This window comes from Talpa occidentalis, unplaced genomic scaffold, assembly GCF_014898055.3.
Source record: "Talpa occidentalis isolate TD23 unplaced genomic scaffold, MPIMG_talOcc4v2.1 talOcc4.14, whole genome shotgun sequence".
Classification (NCBI taxonomy): domain Eukaryota; kingdom Metazoa; phylum Chordata; class Mammalia; order Eulipotyphla; family Talpidae; genus Talpa; species Talpa occidentalis.
Genome location: NW_023601433.1, coordinates 14,909,774 through 14,928,040, shown reverse-complemented (window position 1 = coordinate 14,928,040; position 18,267 = coordinate 14,909,774). Strand labels below are relative to the sequence as shown.

Below are 18,267 nucleotides of genomic sequence, written 5' to 3'. Positions count from 1 at the left end.
CCCAAAAAAAAACGGAGTACACATTTTTTCTCAAGCGCACATGGATCATTCCCAGGATCGATCACATACTGGGGCACAAGACAAAACATCAACAGATAAACCAAGATTGACATCATACCAACCATCTTTTCTGACCACGAAGGCATCAAACTAGAAATAAATCATAAAAAGAAGGCAAGGAACTATCCTACCTCATGGAGATTAAAAGCCACACTACTGGAAGACCACTGGACTAACGAGGAGATCAGAGAAGAAAAAAAAAATCTTTGAATGGAATGACAAGGAGGACACCAATATCCTAAATGTATGGGATGCAGCAAGCAGTAATAAGAGGAAAATATATAGCATAGAAGCTCACATCAAAAAACAAGAAAGAACTCAAAGAAACACCTAATCTCGAAGCTCAAAGATCTAGAAAAAGAACAACAAAAACCCCAGAACCAGTAGAAGAAAAGAAATAATAAAAACAAGCAGAAATAAATGAAATTGAACTAAAAACAATCCAAAAGATCAATGAAACCAAGAGCTGGTTCTTTGAAAAAATAATAAATAGACAAACCCTAGCCAGGCTCACAAAGGAAAAAAGGGAGAAAGCACAAATATACAGAATCATAAACGAAAGAGGAGAAATCACAACGACACAGCAGAAATCAAAAGAATAATCAGTAACTACTATGAACAGTTATATGGAACAAGTTCAACATCTAGAGGAGATGGACAAATTCCTACAACTACAATCACACCCAAGCTAGATAAGAAGAAATAGAATAAACACCTAAACAGACCATTAACAAGCAGCGAAATTGAAATGGTAATTAAAAACTCCCCAAAAACAAAAGCCCAGGGCCTGATGGATTTACAAATGAATTCTAACCAAACAGTCAGAGACGAATTAGTGCCTATCCTTCACAAACTCTTCCAAAATTGAGAAGGAAGGACAATACCAAACACGTTCTATGAAGCCAATATTACACATACAAAACCGAATAAGGACACACAAAAAAGGAAAACTATAGGCCAATCTCCTAATGAACACTGATGCAAAATCTAATAAAATTTTAGCTATCAGAATCCAACAATGTATCCATAAGATAATTCACCACGACCAGTTGGATTCATTCAGGGCCAGGGGCACCAGGATGGTTTAACATCCGAAAATCAATCACGCTATTTGCCAACACATCAACAAAAAGAAATATAAAACCATATGAATATCAATAGATGCTGAGAAAGCTTTCGACAAAGTGCAACACCCATTCATGATAAAGGCCCTTGAAATTCTTGGGATACAAGGACATACCTCAACATCATAAAGGCCATCTATGACAAGCCAACAGCCAGTATCAATTCTCAATGGTGAAAAGCTGAAAGCAATTCCATTAAGATCTGGGAACAAGACAAGGATGTCCACTCTCACCACTGCTTTTCAATATAATACTGGAAGTCCTAGCCAGAGCAATAAGACAAGAGAAAGACATCCAAGGAATCCAAATAGGAAAAGAAGAAGTCAAACTATCACTATTTGCAGATGATATGATAATATACATAGAGAACCCAAAATCTCCACAGAAAAACTAATTCAACTCATCAATCAATTCAGTAAAGTGGCAGGATACAAAATCAACACGCAAAAGTCAGTAGCCTTCCTATACACAAACAATAAATCTGAAGAAGAAGAAATCAAAAAACCACCCCTTTTATTATCAGAAACACAAAAAAATCAAATATTTGGAATAAATCTAACAAAAGAGGTAAGGACCTATACAAAGAAAACTATAAAACACTGTTAAAAGAATAGAAGAAGACACAAAGAAATGGAAAGACATCCCCTGCTCATGGATTGGAAGAATAAACATTATTAAAATGGCCATCCTACCAAAAGCAATATACAGATTCAATGCTATTCCAATCAAAATCTCAATGGCATTCTTCAAAGAAATAGAACAATTATTGATGAAATTCATATGGAATCACCAAAACCCCGAATAGCCAAAGCTCTACTGAAAAAAAAAGAAGGAAATGGAGGCATCACACTCCCAGACTTCAAACTATACTACAAAGCCATAATCATCAAAACTGCATGGTATTGGAACAAGAACAGACATACAGACCAATGGAATCGAATAGAAATCCAGAAATAACCCACAGATTTATGGTCAACTAATCTTTGACAAAGGAGCAAAGACTATGCATTGGAGCAAAGAAAGTTTGTTCAATAAATGGTGCTGGGAAAACTGGGTCGCTACATGCAAAAGAATGAAGCTTGACCACTACCTCACACCATACACAAAAATCAACTCAAAATGGATTAAAGAACTAGACATAAGACCTGAAACCATAAAATACATAGAAGGAAATATAGGCGAAACACTACGGGATTTGCACATCAAAGACATCTTTACAGACACATCACCCAAAGCAGTGATAGTGAAGAGAAAGATAAACAGCTGGGACTACATCAAATTAAAGAGCTTCTGCACAGCAAAAGAGACAATAACAAAAACAAAGAGAACCCCACCAACTGGGAGAACATTTTTGCACCCAACACTAATGATAAAGGACTGATCACAAAAATCTGCAAAGAGCTGATGAGACTCAGCAACAACAAAGAAAATAATCCAGTCAAAAAATGGGCAGAAGAGCTAAAAAGAAACTTCTCTGAAGAGGAAATGCAAATGGCCAACAGACATATGAAAAAATGTTCAACATCACTTGTCATCAGGGAAATGCAAATCAAAACTACCATGAGATACCATCTCACACCAGTGAGAATGGCACATATTAAAAAAACTAGCAACAACAAATGTTGTCGAGGATGTGGAGAAAAAGGAACTCTTGTGCACTGTTGGTGGGAATGCAAACTGGTCCAACCACTATGGAGAGCTGTGTGGAGATTTCTGGACCTACTAAACATAGAGCTTCCATATGATCCAGCAATTCCACTCCTAGGTATTTACCCAAAGGACACAGAAACATCAATTCCAAAGAGCACCTGCACTCCTATGTTTATAGCAGCACTGTTTACAATAGCTAAGCTTTGGAAACAACCCAAATGCCCAAAAATAGATGACTGGATCAAGAAGATGTGGTACATATATACCATGGAATATTACTCAGCATTCAAAAAAGATAAACACATGCAATTTGCAGCAACATGGATGGCACTGGAAGGGATCATGCTCAGTGAAATAAGCCAAAAAGAAAAAGAAAAATACCGGATGGTCTCACTCATAGCAGGAATCTAGAAAACTTAAATAAGGGACCAGGAAAATGAATATAAGAAAGTGAAAATCAAAGTCAACAAAAAACTATGAACCAGAGACACTTTTTGTGGGGCGGGGGGGAAAGGATTGGGGTCAGAATTGGGCGTTTGCAATTGTATGGGGGAATATAAAAATAAAATTTAATATTTAAAAAAAAAAAAAAAAAACAAATCTGAGGTTTTATCATAATTTGCCACTTAGTGAATTTATGACTTTGAACAATTTCTTTAACTCATCTGAATATATCAGTAAAGTGAGAAGAAAGTAAATATGTCTACATAGCAAAAAAAAAAAAAAAATTACCTATTATATTTAATGTCTCTCACAAATTCCAAAACCTACCAATCAGCAATGCAAATATGCACCACAGAATGTAAGTTCTCACTCCTATACTTTGGGAAAATGTGATATCATGATCTTGTCCCAGACACTTCTCAGCATAATTCTAAGTAGATCTTTCAAATGTAGACTTTCCTGATGACTATGCAATCTTCTAGGGGCTTGTATCCTGTTTTAAAGTACTGAAATTGCATGGCTACCACCCCACTTGGCGAGATACTAGATCAAAGGTCAGTCATCAAAAAACCAACATAACCAAGGGCAAAGGAGTCATTTAACTGGCATTTTGAAGCCCAACCCATCCAATGATTCTGCCACTCTGAGAGCTAAAAATTCCAAAGGGTCCTCATTAACCCCATGGATGGATTCATTTCTGAGTCTATCATCTAGATATTAGGAGCATGAATCTCAATATGGGAATTGTTTTGCAGATACCAATGTGGAAGCCAGTAGTTATCATGTTCTAAGTATGTATGAGTTACTGCCCATAATACATCTAGAGTCAAATATGAATGTTGCATGCAGGACAACAGCAATAACAATGACTTCTTCTTACACTATGATCTCCACAAAATATATAATGATGGGGATAGCTGCTCATAGTTTCAATCCCAGATAGGTGACTGGCATAAGAAATCACCCCAAGTGGAACTGAGGCTACCAAGCCCTAGAAACCACTTAGTGCAAAATAATCTTGCCCATACGTAGTAGTGAGTACACTATGGTAGTAATACCTGATGAGGGTAACAAATAATACCTCAGTTGAAAAAAAAATTAATAAAAGACAAAATGGAATAATAGACATTGGAAATAAACAATATTGAATTCTAAATTTTTCTTTTTCCTCTGAGATTAAAACATAGGTGTTTTTTTTTTTTTTGCAGTAAATAACATAAGTAGATGTTTGAATTAGCATGGCATTCTTAGAAAAATTTATGCCTCCCTGGTGGCGCAAGGGGTTAAGAGAAAACCTATGCATCACTTCTTGGCCTTTTGGCTAAGATCAAGTGTGAAGACACAACCTATGAAGCTATCCACAGCCACTGCAGCACAAGCTCAATCCCCAGCCAGAGAGCGGCCACATGGCACAGCAGACCTCTCCTGACTCACCCGCTGCTCCCCTCAGTGATGTATTTCAGTCGATCCACCTGTTCTCTTCCCCACTTTGTCTCTTGTGAATCCTTTGCCCCCACACCTCTGGCTAGTACCCCAGTTCTTGAAATCATAAATAAATAAATCTTGAAAAAAAAAGAACAAATTCAGGTTTGTTATAATGAATTCCTGTCTGTTGTTGAACATACTGCTCATGTTGTCATCAGGATATTTTCATGTTTAGATTGACATGTGAAATACATTTCTCTTTAAAGGAACTCTCCTGCACTGTTGGTGGGAATGCAAACTGGTCCAACCACTATGGAGAGCTGTGTGGAGATTTCTGGATCTACTAAACATAGAGCTTCCATATGATCCAGCAATTCCACTCCTAGGTATTTACCCAAAGGACACAGAAACATCAATTCCAAAGAACACCTGCACCCCTATGTTTATAGCAGCACTATTTACAATAGCTAAGCTTTGGAAACAGCCCAAATGCCCAAAAATAGATGACTGGATCAAGAAGATGTGGTACATATATACCATGGAATATTACTCAGCATTCAAAAAAGATAAACACATGCAATTTGCAGCAACATGGATGGCGCTGGAAGGGATCATGCTCAGCGAAATAAGCCAAAAAGAAAAAGAAAAATACCGGATGGTCTCACTCATAGCAGGAATCTAGAAAACTTAAATAAGGGATCAGGAAAAAGAATAACTATAAGAAAGTGAAAATCAAAATCAACAAAAAACTATGAACCAGAGACACTTTTTGGGGGGTGGGGGCTGGGAGGGAGGGATTGGGGTCAGAATGGGGCATGTGCAGTTGTATGGGGGAATATAAAAATAAAATTTATTATTTAATAAAAAAAAAAAGAAATACATTTCTTTTTAAAAATTCTGTTCAATTAAGTAAACTGCATTACAAAAAAAAAGTAATGGTCTCCTCCAGAGGCCATGTGCTCTGAGACATTTGTAAAAAGACAGACATGCACTCACCTCAGATGACTAAGGACGTGGTGAAAACCTCCACAGAACATCTCACTGAAAGACACAAGGAGAGAAACCACAAATGAATCCATCCACTGAGGCCACTAATGGTGACATACAATTAAAAACACAGGCTTAAACTATGAGCCTATGGTGAAACCCATCCACCGGAAGAGCCACTCATGATTCCTGCAGGCAATTGTTCATTCAAACAAAATCCCCTTTTAATAGAAAAAAGTACACATCTCCAACATTCTTCTCCAAGTGAGTAACCTATTGGGCCTCAGATGACACCACCCATGACACATTTTTGTCACCATCTCTCTTAAGACATTAGTGTTCTCATCATTGACCCAAGGAAAGCACTCTGCACATACCCATAATCTTACACCTAATTATGCTTACCACAGATGATTCTGCAGATTGGAACATCAGGCGAAAATGAATTTCTCATCTTCCAGACTGGAAATTTGTCTAGCAACGTTTGCACCACATCAGGAGGAACACAGGTACATCGGGGTGACAGTGACTCTAAACAGGATAGATGACAGCTGTCAAGAAAAACTCAATTTCTTTAGGAACTGTAACTTAAGCAGGGAGTTGCTTCGTACTGCCATACTCATTTGAAAATAAATATCTTTAAATAAATGAATGAAGTAACACAGTGAAACAAGAAACAAATGAACAAAAGCATAAATGAACATATTCATATATAAGTGAATGAAGATACATGTATACATTTAACAAAATATCAATAGGATAAACAGAGTTAAGGAATTATCACACCCATGGCCTCACATGAGAACCACAGACAAAGAAACTTTGACTAAGTCATGATTTAATTTTGATCAAATGATCTCACTCCACAGATGAACTATGGCTCCAGGTTTCTCAACATCACTACTAGCAAAGTTCACTAGGAGGCTCCTTTTACCACAGAATGGTAAAAGGTAAGGAACACTCTTGTTTAATAATGCTTTGAAAACATACATAATAAGACAACAAATCTAATCCTGAGTATACCATGGGAATGACACCCCTTAGTATGGAGGGAGCCACACAAGATGTGCTCATGGAATTGTTCACCTCCAATCCTAATCACTCTTGTTAAGGAAACAAATAGGGATGCAACATAAAATAAAGAATTATCACCTAGATTGGGCCTTCTCAGCCATATTTTCCCATCATTGGCCCATAAGACACTCTGAACATATCAATATCCTGTCTTTATTTTTTGACACAGTTGTATTCTAGAAATGAAGTATCCAAGAGGTTGTGGATTTCTCTTTCGTCCATATACTGGACATTTTTCTGCCATTTTATACCAGGATCAGCAGAAGAAAAAGGCGATCCTAAGGTAACATCCTTTGTACAGATGAGGAAGATGGTTGTCAAGAAAAATTATCCATCAGTTGAGTGCTATGACTCAGGCAACTTTCAGGATTCAATGGAGTATTCATTACATCACTAAGTAAGTAGTGATTTAGTAGTAAGTTCAGTGCAAAAACATGAACATATAAATTCTGATGAAATACAACATACATTGTACATATCAGTAAATCATCAAGGATCCCTTAGGAAGGCCAACCTCTCTTCATTTCCCTCTTAGTGGAGGTTCTAACAGAAGGCCTCTACAGTCAGAAACCTCTCCTCTCATATTATGTCAGAAGAAGATGTTGCCAGCGATTCTGAAGTCTCATTTCTTGTCTAGACATATAATGGGTAGAATTTGAAATACTAGTTGAGGTCTAATGAGCATAAGTACACCAAAACATCCATGGCATTCATTCTTTATAAATCTGGTATCAGGAAATGGCAAATTGTGCTCACTTATCATCATGTAGACAAAACCTTGCATGGGCAATAACATCATGTCTCCCACAGTTACCTATCTTTTTTAGTGTCCCTCACAAATTCCAACACCTCCCAATCAGCAATGTTAATATCCAAAATTAGAATATAAGTTCTCACTCCTATATTTTGGGCAAATGTGATAACCTATTTCTTGTTCCAGAGACTTCTTAGCACCAATTCTAAGTAGTTATTCAAATATATTCTTTCCTGAGGAGTATGCAATCATCAAAGGATATGTGTCCTTTTGTAATTACTAAAATTGGATGACTATGCACCTGCTTGGTAACATACAAGATCAAAGGTCAGTCACAAATAATTAACATAACCAAGAGCAAAGGAGTCATGAAATTGTCATGTTGCAGCCCAACCCTCAAATCACCCTGCCATTCTGAGAGTTAAAAATTCAAGAGGGTCCTCCATTAACCCCATGGAGGGATTAATTTCTCAGTCTATCCTCTAGATATTAGGGGCGTGAATCTCACTATGGGAATTGTTTCACAGACACCAATGAGGAAACCATTAGTTACCATTTCTTAAATATGTTGAAGTTACTGACCATAACTCTTTTATAGTCAATTATGAATGTTGATGCAGGACCAGAGGAGTAACAATGAACTCTTCCTATAATATGACCTCCACATGAAGTATAATGACAAAGGTTTGCTACTCATAGTTTCAATCCCACATAGATGACTCCCTCGTTACTTAGGTTCCATTGTTCTAGAAACAACTTAACCTTAAAAATAATCTCACCCAGGGCCTCCCTGGTGATGCAGGGGCTAAAATCTCAGCGCTATCATGCTATTGCCAGCCACCGCTGCATGGGATTGATCCCTGGCCAGGGAGCTAACCCACATGGTGCAGTAGACCTCCCCTGCTGCTCCCATCTGCGGTGTATTTCAGTAGATCTGTCTGTTCTGCTCCCCACTCTGTCTCTGGTGAATCCTCTTACCCTCCCACCCTTGCAACTCTGGCCAATACCCCAGTTCTATATGCATAAATAAACAAATAAATTAATTTAAAAAAATTTCACCCATACTAGGTGAGTAGACCGTGGTAGTAATATTTAATGGGGGTACTCCATATTACCTCATTAAATAAATAAATAAAGCAAAACAATATTCCACTGGAAAATAAACTGTATTGAATTCTTCTAAATTTTTTGTATTTCTTTTGAGATAAAAACATAGTTTTTCCTGTGGTGAATAATATCTATAGAAGTTGAATTAAGGTGACTTTCCTAGAAAAAAATTCAACTTCATTATAATAAATTCTTTGTCTATTGTTAAACACTTTGATCATATTTTGTTCAGGATATTTGCATCCTTAGATTGACATACAAATTTCCTTACTCCTTTTAAAAAATTATGTTCATTAAAGTAACTTTTGTTTATATAAGAAAAAAAAGTTGTTTCCCCCAAGGTCCATGTGCTATGAGACGTGTGTAAAAGGACAGACATGTACTCACCTCAGATAACTAATGATGTGGTGAAAACCTCCACAGAACATCTCACTGAAAGACACAAGAAGAGAAACCACAAATGAATCCATCCACTAAGGCCACTGATGGTGACATGCAATTAAAAACACAGGGTTAAACTATGAGCACATCTTTCCTATGGTGAAACCCATCCACAGGAAGAGCCACTCATGATTCCTGCAGGCAATTGTTCATTCAAACAAAATCCCCTTTCAACAGAAAAAAGTACACATCTCCAACATTCTTCTCCAAGTGAGTAAACTATTGGGCCTCAGATGACACCACCCATGACACATTTTTGTCACCATCTCTCTTAAGACATTAGTGTTCTCATCATTGACCCAAGTAAATCATTCTGCACATACCCATAATCTTACACCTAATTATGCTTACCACAGATGATTCTGCAGATTGGAACATCAGGCGAAAATGAATTTCTCGTCTTCCAGGCTAGAAGTTTGTCTAGCAACATTTGCACCAGATCAGGAGGAGCATAGGTACATCAGGGTGACAGTGACTCTAAACAGAACAGATGACAGCTGTCAAGAATATACTCAATCTGTTTAGGAACTGTGACTTAAACAGGCAGTTGTTTCATACTTCCATACCCATTTGAAAAATGTTTCATATTAAATGCATGAATGAACTAACAGTGAAATAAGAAACAAATGAACAAAAGAATAAATGAACATATTCACATATAAAAATGAAGATACATATATACATTTAATGAAACATCAGTAGGATAAACAGAGTTAAGGTTAACACACCTGTGACTTCATATGAGAACTATAGACAAAGAAATTTTGACTAAGTCATGATTCAATTTTGATCAAATTATCTCATTCTACAGACAAACTATGGCTCCAAGTTTCTCAACATTACTACTGCAAAGTTCACTAGGAGGGTCATTTCATGTGAAGATGGCATGGTTAAGGCAGTCTCTCCTTGAGGGGAAGAATTTTCAGTGAGATGTAAGTGGATTTTTAGGGGGCAACTAAACAGTTTAAGCTACTTAGGATCAACAGGCATCACCAGGAGCCCAGAGGTCATGTATTGCAATGGTGAAGCCTTAACAACCCCCAGGCGTGGCCTTCAGGTATTTCAATGAATATAGATGGTATTGTTCAAGGAGACATTCACGGAACATGTGCTCCTTTCTCACACTCTGCACACTATGGACATGAACCTTCCCAGTGAGAGTTATTCTGAGATGTCAAGAAGTTTCCCAGCAATTCTCTTCTCCAAACTTAGAGAGTTATTGACTACAACTGATCTGGAATGTACCTATTGAACAAGTGATCTGGAATGTACCTATTGAACTAAGGGTGGCTTCTCCATGAGACCAACTGTGTCTATAATGTCTGTTTTAGATTACAGACATACACTCACCTGGGATGATTGTGGCCACATAAAAACCTTTTAAAGAACATCTCACTGAACGACAGGAAGACATGCAGAATGGTAAAAGATAAGGAATGCTTCCATTTTATGATGCTTTGAAAACATACATAATAGGACAACAAATATAATCATGATTTGTATTAGATATATATATATATTATATATATATATAATCATGATTTGTTTCATGGGGATTAGACCTCATATTATGGAGGGAGTCACACAAAATATGCTCAAGGAATTGTTTACCTCCAACCCTAATCATTCTTGTTTGGAGGAAAATAGGAATACAAAGAGAAGATAAAGAATTATCACCCAGATTGGGTCTCAGATAAGTCCTGCAAGAGTTCAATGTTTGGCCATCATCTCCTCAGCCATATTTTCCCATCATTGGCTAAACTAAGGCACTCTGAGCACCTCGATCCTGTCTTTATTTTCCTGACCACAGCTATATTCTGGAAATGAAGTATCAAAGAGGATATGAATTTCTCTGTTGTCCACTGACTGGACATTTTTCAGCCACTTTATACCAGGATCAGCAGGAGAAAAAGGCTATTTTAAGGGCAACATCCTTTGTAGAGATGAGGAATATAGTTTTCAAGAAAAATTACACATCACCTGATTACTATGACTCAGATGACTCCTTCAGGATTCAATGGAGTATTCATTACATCATTAAGTATCTAAGTAGTAATTTAGTAGTAAGTTCAATGCAAAAACATCAACATATAAAATGCTGATGAAATACATCAAACATTGTACATATCAGTAAATCATCAAGGATCCATTAGAAAGGCCAACTTCTCTTGATTTTCCTCCTACAGGGAGGTCTAGCAGAAGCCTCAACAGTCAGAAGCCTCTCCTCTCATATTGTGTCAGGCAATGAAAATGCCATGATAGCAAAGTCTTATTTCTTCACTAGACATGATATAGGTCATCTGAAATACTAGTTGAAGTCTAATGAGCATAAATACACCAAAATATCCATGACATTCATTCTTTCCAAAACTAGGATCAGGAAACATCAAATTGTGCTCACTAACAGTCATGTAGGCAAAACCTTGCATGGAAATAATATCATGTCTCCCAAAGTTATCTATCTTTTTAGTGTCCCTCCTCAAATCCCAACACATCTTAATCAGCAATGCAAATATCCACCATCAGGATGTAAGTTCTCACTCCTATTTTTGGGCAAATGTGGTATCATGATATCTCGTCCCAGAGGCTTCTCAGCATCAACTCTATATAGTTCTTTAAATGCATTCCTTCCTGAGGAGTATGCAATCATTAAATGACATATGTCCTGTTGTATATTACTGAAATTGGATGGCTACTCACCTGCTTGGCGACATACTAGATCAAAGGTCAGTCACCAATAAATAACATAACCAAGAGCAAAGGAGTCATGAAGTTGCCATGTTGCACAGCCCAACCCATCAAAAGACCCTGTCATTCTGAGAGTTAAAAATTCAAGAGAGTCCTCCATTAACTCCATGGAGGGATTAATTTCTCAGTTTATCCTGTAGATATTAGGGGCATGGATCTCACTATGGGAATTGTTTTGCAAACACCAATGAGGAAACCAATAGTTTTCGTTTCTTAAGTATGTTGGAGTTACTGCCCATAACACTTTTTTTAAGATTATTTATTTTTTATGCAAGAACTGGGGTACAGGTCAGAGGTAGGAAGGTGAGAGAATTCATCAGAGACAGAGCAGGGAACAGAACAGGAAGACACTGCTGAGGGGAGCAGTGGGTGGTACAGAAAAGGTCTGCCATGCCATGTGGGATTCTCCCTGGCCAGCCAGGAATCAAACTGCCCTGCAGAGGCTGCAGACAGCTTCACAGCATGGCGCTCAGCCCGCTGTGCCACCAGGGAGGCCCTGCCATAACACTTTTATAGTCAATTATGAATGTTGATGTAGGACCAGAGGAGTAACAATGACCTCTTCCTAAAGTACGACCTCCATATGAGGTATAATGACAAAGGTTTGCTACTCATAGTTTCAGTCCCACATAGATGACTCCCTTGTGTTCCCTAAGCTCCCATAGTTCTAGATACAACTTAGCCTTAAAAACAATCTCACCCAGTGTCTCCCTGATAGCACAGGGATTAAAGTCTCAGCACTATCAAGCTTTTGCCAGCCACTGTGACATGGGTTCGATCTCTGGCCAGGGAGCTAACCCACGTGGTGCAGCAGAACTCTCCTGTTATGCCCGCTGCTCTCCTCAGCAGTGTATTTCAGTAGATCTCCCTGTGGCCTGTGCTGCTCCCCACACTGTCTCTGGTGAATCTTCTCAAACTGCCCTCCCCCACGCCACGCCTCTGGCCTATACCCCAGATCTTGTATACATAAATAAATAAATAAATAATTCTCAATAAAAAAATCTCACCCATACTAGGTGAGTAGGCTATGGTAGTAATACATGATGGGGGTAACCCATATTATCTCAGTTAATAAATAAATACAGCAAAATAATATTTCATTGGGAAATAAACTATATTGAATTCTTCTAAATTTTTGTGTTTCCTTTGATATAAAAACATAGTTTTTCCTGTGGTAAATAACATCTGTAGCTGTTGAACTAACATGGCATTCCCAGAACAAATTCAACTTTGTTATAATAAATTCTTTGTCTATTGTTAAACACTTTGCTCATGTTTTGTTCAGGATATTTGCATCTTTAGATTGAAATACGAATTTCTTTTCTCTTTTTAAAGAATTATGTTCATTAAAGTAACTTGTGTTTATGTAAGAAAAAAATTGTTTCCTCCAAAGTACATGTGTTATGAGGCATGTGTAAGAGGACAAACATGCACTCACCTCAGATGACTAAGGACGTGGTGAAAACCTCCAAGGAACATCTCACTGAAAGACACAAGGAGAGAAACAGCAAATGAATCCATCCACTGAAGCCACTAATGGTGACATACAATTAAAAAACACAGGCTTAAACTATAAGCACATCTTTCCTATGGTGAAACCCATCCACAGGAAGAGCCACTCGGGTGGGATACCTTCAAGCAATTGTTTGTTCAAACAAAATCACGTTCAACAAAAAAAAATGTAAAGTTATCCAACCTTCTTCTCCAAATGAATAACCTATTGGGCCTCAGATGACACCACCCATGACACATTTTTGTCACCATCTCTCTTAAGACATTAGTGTTCTCATCATTGACCCAATAAAGCACTCTGCACATACCAATAATCTTGCACCTAATTATGCTTACCACAGCTGGATTGTGTAGATTGGACCACCAGGTGAAATTGAGTTTCTTGTCTTCAAGGCTGGAAGTTTGTCTAGCAACATTTGCACCAGATCAGGAGGAACATAGGTTCATCGGGGTGACAGTGAGTCTAAAAATTCAAGAGGGTCCTCATTAACCCCATGGATGAATTTATTTCTGAGTCTACCCTTTAGATATCAGGGGCATGAATCTCATTATGGGAGCTGTTTTGTAGAAATGAATGTGGAAGCCAGTAGTTATCATATCTTAAGTATGTAGGAGATACTGACCATAACACTTCAAGCAACAAATATGAATACTGATGCAGGACCAGAGTAATAAAAATGACCTCTTCTTATAAAATGATCTCCACATAAGGTATAAAGTTTGACTAGTTTTAGTTTTAATCCCACAGAGCTGTCACTTATGAGAAATCACAAGTGATACCGAAGCTCCCAAAAGTTGTGAAAATGACCATTAGCTTAAAAAATAGCCTCACCCAGAGTTATGGTGGGTACATTCTGGTGGTTAATACCTGATTTGGGTATCCCAATATTACCCCAGTTAAAAATAAATAAGTAAATAAGTAAAGCAGAACAATATTACTTTGAAAAATAAACTACATTGAAGTCTTCCAGTGTTTTCTGTTTCCTCTGAGATAAAATCATATTTTTCTCTATGATAAATAACATCCATAGAGGTTTGAACTAGCATGGAACTTGCAGAATAAATTCAACTTTGTTATAATGAATTGTCTATTGCTAAACTTTTTGCTAATGTTTTGTTTAAGATATTTGTGTCTTTAGTTGACCTTTGAATTTTCCTTCTCTTTTTTTAAAAATTATGTTCACCAAAGTAACTTTTATTTACAAAAATAAAAAGGTCTCCCCAAGAGGCCATGGGATTTGAGACAAATGAACGAGGACAGACATGCACTCACCTCAGATGACTACGGACGTGGTGAAAACCTCTACAGAATATCTCACTGAAAGACACAAGGAGAGAAACAGAGCAAATGAATCCATCCACTGAGGTCTCTAATGCGACATATGATTAAAAGCACAAGGCTAAACTACGAACAATTCTCTTGTATGGTGAAACCCATAGTCTGGAAGAATTATTTAGGATTCTTTCAAGCAGTTGTGTCAAGGAAAATTTCTTTCAACACAAAAATATAGGTCTTCAACATTCTTCTCCAAGAGAATAATCTATTGGGCCTCAGATGACACCACCCATGACAGATTTTTGTCACCATCTCTCTTAAGACATTAGAGTTCTCATCATTGACCCAAGTATAGCAATCTGCAGGTAGCCATAATCTTGCACTGAAATATGCTTACCACGATTGGATTCTTCAGACTGGAACATCAGGTGGACATAAGTTTCAGCATCTCCCAGGCTGGAAGTTTGTCTAGCAACGTTTGCATCAAGGTCAGCATGAATATGGTTACTTCATAGTGTGTCTAGGCAGAGTGCAGAAGGACAGCCATTTTGAAAAATTTCAACCTCCTATGGAGTTGTAACTTAATCATGCAACTCCCTCACTTTTCCAGAAACAGTTAAAAAACAGTGTATTTTAGGAATAAAATAATTAATGAATAAATTAAAAATAAATTGACAAACTGACACATAAATGAGTACAGAAACATGTAAGTGAATAAAATTCATATTCATATATATTTAATACAATGTCAAGGAGTGAAACAGAGTTAAGGAATGGCCACAGTTTGGACCTCTTTTGCAAACATATGGACTAAGAACACCTGAATAAGCCCTGAGAAATTCGTGAGCACACCATCTCATAATGTAGATGAACTGCAGCTCTGAGGTTCTCAACATTGTTACTAGGAAATTTCATTCAGGAGGTTTTTACTGCTAGGCTGTCATTGTTTAAGATGGTCTCTCCTTGACTGGAAGAATTGTCATTGGGATGCAGCAGGAATATTGGGGTAACCTCACAAATTTAGCTATTTAGGAACAACTGGTTTTATACAAATCCACAGCTCATGAAATTGACATTTCCATGCTGCTCCTCTTCATCACTTTTACCCACTGAAAATGTGACTATAATGTCCCACAGATTTGACTCCCTAGACAAAAAGATTCTGAAAACCTGAAAATTGTTGTCTCTTCCCACTTGGCAGGCAAATATTTCATAAGAAATTTTAGGCCATTTTATTTTTGCTCAGAGTGCTTGGCCACACACCACCAATTTCTCCCCTTAGCAAGGCAAATATTCTATCATAGGCATATAGCAACCTTTATTTTGTGCAAACATGAGCTCATTATGGAGGTAAATTATGAATCCAATGATTCTCAACATTTATATGAATTTCATTCAGAAGAGTCCTTTCCTGCCAGAATTTATTGTTAGGGCAATCTTGTCCTTGAGAGAAGAACTGTCACTGGCATACAGGTGGGACAATTTGGGGTAACTACACAGATAATCCTTGATTCATGAACTAATATGGCAAAGCCTTACCAATCCCTGTGGTGGGCTTTGACTGGTTGAATGAACACTCAACAGACTTTACAAGACAGACCTATGGAATAGATCCGTTCCTGTGTCTCACCCTCTGCGCACCATGGACACGATTTTGTTTTCCTAACAAAATCGATTCTGAGACACCAAAGCACATCCTAGCAGTTCTCATTCCTCAAGCATAACGGAATCAATGACTTCAATTTGTCTATCAACAGACCTCAGTGTTCACAGGGGCCCAGACTAGCAGAAATTACCTACTTTTACAATCTGCTTTAGCATTAAGTATATACTTTCACTATGCATAGCTCCTTGCTCTTAGGACAGACGCTCTTGTAGAAATCAAACCCATGTGGGTGCTTTGGATACCAATTGGTATTAAGTGCTAAGTCCTAAGGCTAGACTCCCCCCTTGAGCTCATTGTTGTGTGTGATGTCTACAATGATAGATATTCACTCACCTGGGATGACTGGGGCCACAGAAAAGTCTTCTAAAGAATATTTCGCTGAAAGACAGACAGACACACAAGAGGGTAAAAGAGGTAAGTTATGGCTCCAATGTGGCCTGTTTGAGGACATACAGATTAGTAAGACAAGCCTAAATCCTGAGTATAGTTTGAAATTGGGGCTGCCCATAGTCAGGCTAGAGTCATAAAAGATGTGCTCAAACAATGGTTGCCTCTGACATCAAATCCAACTAGTTAAGGAGGCAAACAACAACAATAAAAAAAATACCCCAAACAAACTGCCCAGGATCATCAGCTAGGTTGGTCTTCAGATGAGTCATGCATGTTTCATTTGTTGTCATGATCTCTCTTCAAGTCCATTGTTTTCTCATCATTGACCCAACAACAGCATTCTGCACATCTTAATACTCTTGCCCTTAAATAAGCTTACCTTAAAGAAGCCAAATTCTAAAAATGAGGATACCAGGATGGTATAAATTTCTTCTAGGTATTTGCCACTTGACTATCTCAGTTTGTTTGAGGGTCAGTAGGCAAATTGAGATCTTCAGGCCAACAGTATCTAGGAAGAGACTGTGAAAAAAAAAACCCTGCTTTTCACACTGAGAATTATGCCTCAAGCATAAAAGTCTTCCATGCATTAACAGATTTTTTAAAATAAATCAATAATTTGTTAAATATCTAATTAAATGAATCATTGTATAATCATACAATGAGGTAGAGATTAGAAATATATTTATCATATCAACTAATCATGAGGGAGACACTGATAAGCTATCAGCAGATCACTTTACAAGCATAAAGTTATTGAAATGGAAAAATCAACTGCAAGGAAAAAATAGGAAAAACTATAAATACATGGAGGTTAAACAACATGCTGCTTAATAGCAATTTGATAACAGGAAATCAAAAGCAGAAATTAAAGAATACCTTAAGACAAATAAAAATGATGATACAAGTTATCAGAATCTAAGCAGCAAATGTGGTCTTAAGGGGAAAAATAATTGCAATAAAGGCCCATAGTAAAGTAAGAAAATCCCAAGTAAATAATTAATATCACACCTAAAGCAACTTGAAAAAGAACAAATAAGACCCAAGTGTAGTAGAAGAATGAAAATAGTAAAAATAAGAACAGAAATAAATTAGAGATCAAAAAGAATATACGAGAAATCAGTAAAACCAACAGCTGACTCTTTGAGATGATAATCTAAATAGATAAACTCCTAGCTAGGCTAACAACAGCAAGAAAGACAAAACATTAATAACAGAATCACAAACAAAAGAGGAAAAATCACTATATATAGGACATAAATACAAAAAATTATAATAGATTACTATGAACAAATATATGCCAATAAATCTGATAACCTTGAAGAAGTGGATAAATCTCTAGATCAACATAATCTACCAACCATATATTCAACCAGGTGAAAAACCAAAAGCTTTCCCCAAAAGAAGTGACACAAGGCAAGGATGCCAATTGCCACACTTGTATTTAACTTAGGGGTAGGGATTTTGGCCAGAGTTATCAGACAAACACAGGAAATAAAGGGAACCCAATATCTTATATAGTAAGATATTATATAATAATAATAATAACAACAATAATAATAATTTGATGGGTCCTAAAAACTCCATCAAAAAGTTATTAGAAACTATAAAT

The 18,267-nt window shown here is 37.1% G+C and overlaps 1 long non-coding RNA gene and 1 other non-coding gene across 3 annotated transcripts; both read right to left on the bottom strand.

The window, feature by feature from the left end:
• Window positions 1-5,717: 5,717 nt before the first annotated feature.
• On the bottom strand, window positions 5,718-16,917 carry LOC119245194 (uncharacterized). 2 transcript variants are annotated; one of them, XR_005125196.1, is made up of 10 exons: window positions 16,876-16,917; window positions 16,602-16,646; window positions 15,000-15,122; window positions 14,600-14,644; window positions 13,663-13,789; window positions 13,253-13,297; window positions 9,418-9,543; window positions 9,013-9,057; window positions 6,096-6,241; window positions 5,718-5,744 (listed from the first exon to the last, which is right to left on the bottom strand). It is a non-coding gene; the product is annotated as an uncharacterized LOC119245194 (long non-coding RNA). The 2 variants fall into 2 exon arrangements; XR_005125197.1 differs by having other exon boundaries at window positions 6,096-6,221.
• LOC119245349 (small nucleolar RNA SNORD115) lies at window positions 14,873-14,949 on the bottom strand. The gene has a single exon (XR_005125285.1). It is a non-coding gene; the product is annotated as a small nucleolar RNA SNORD115 (small nucleolar RNA).
• Window positions 16,918-18,267: the final 1,350 nt, after the last annotated feature.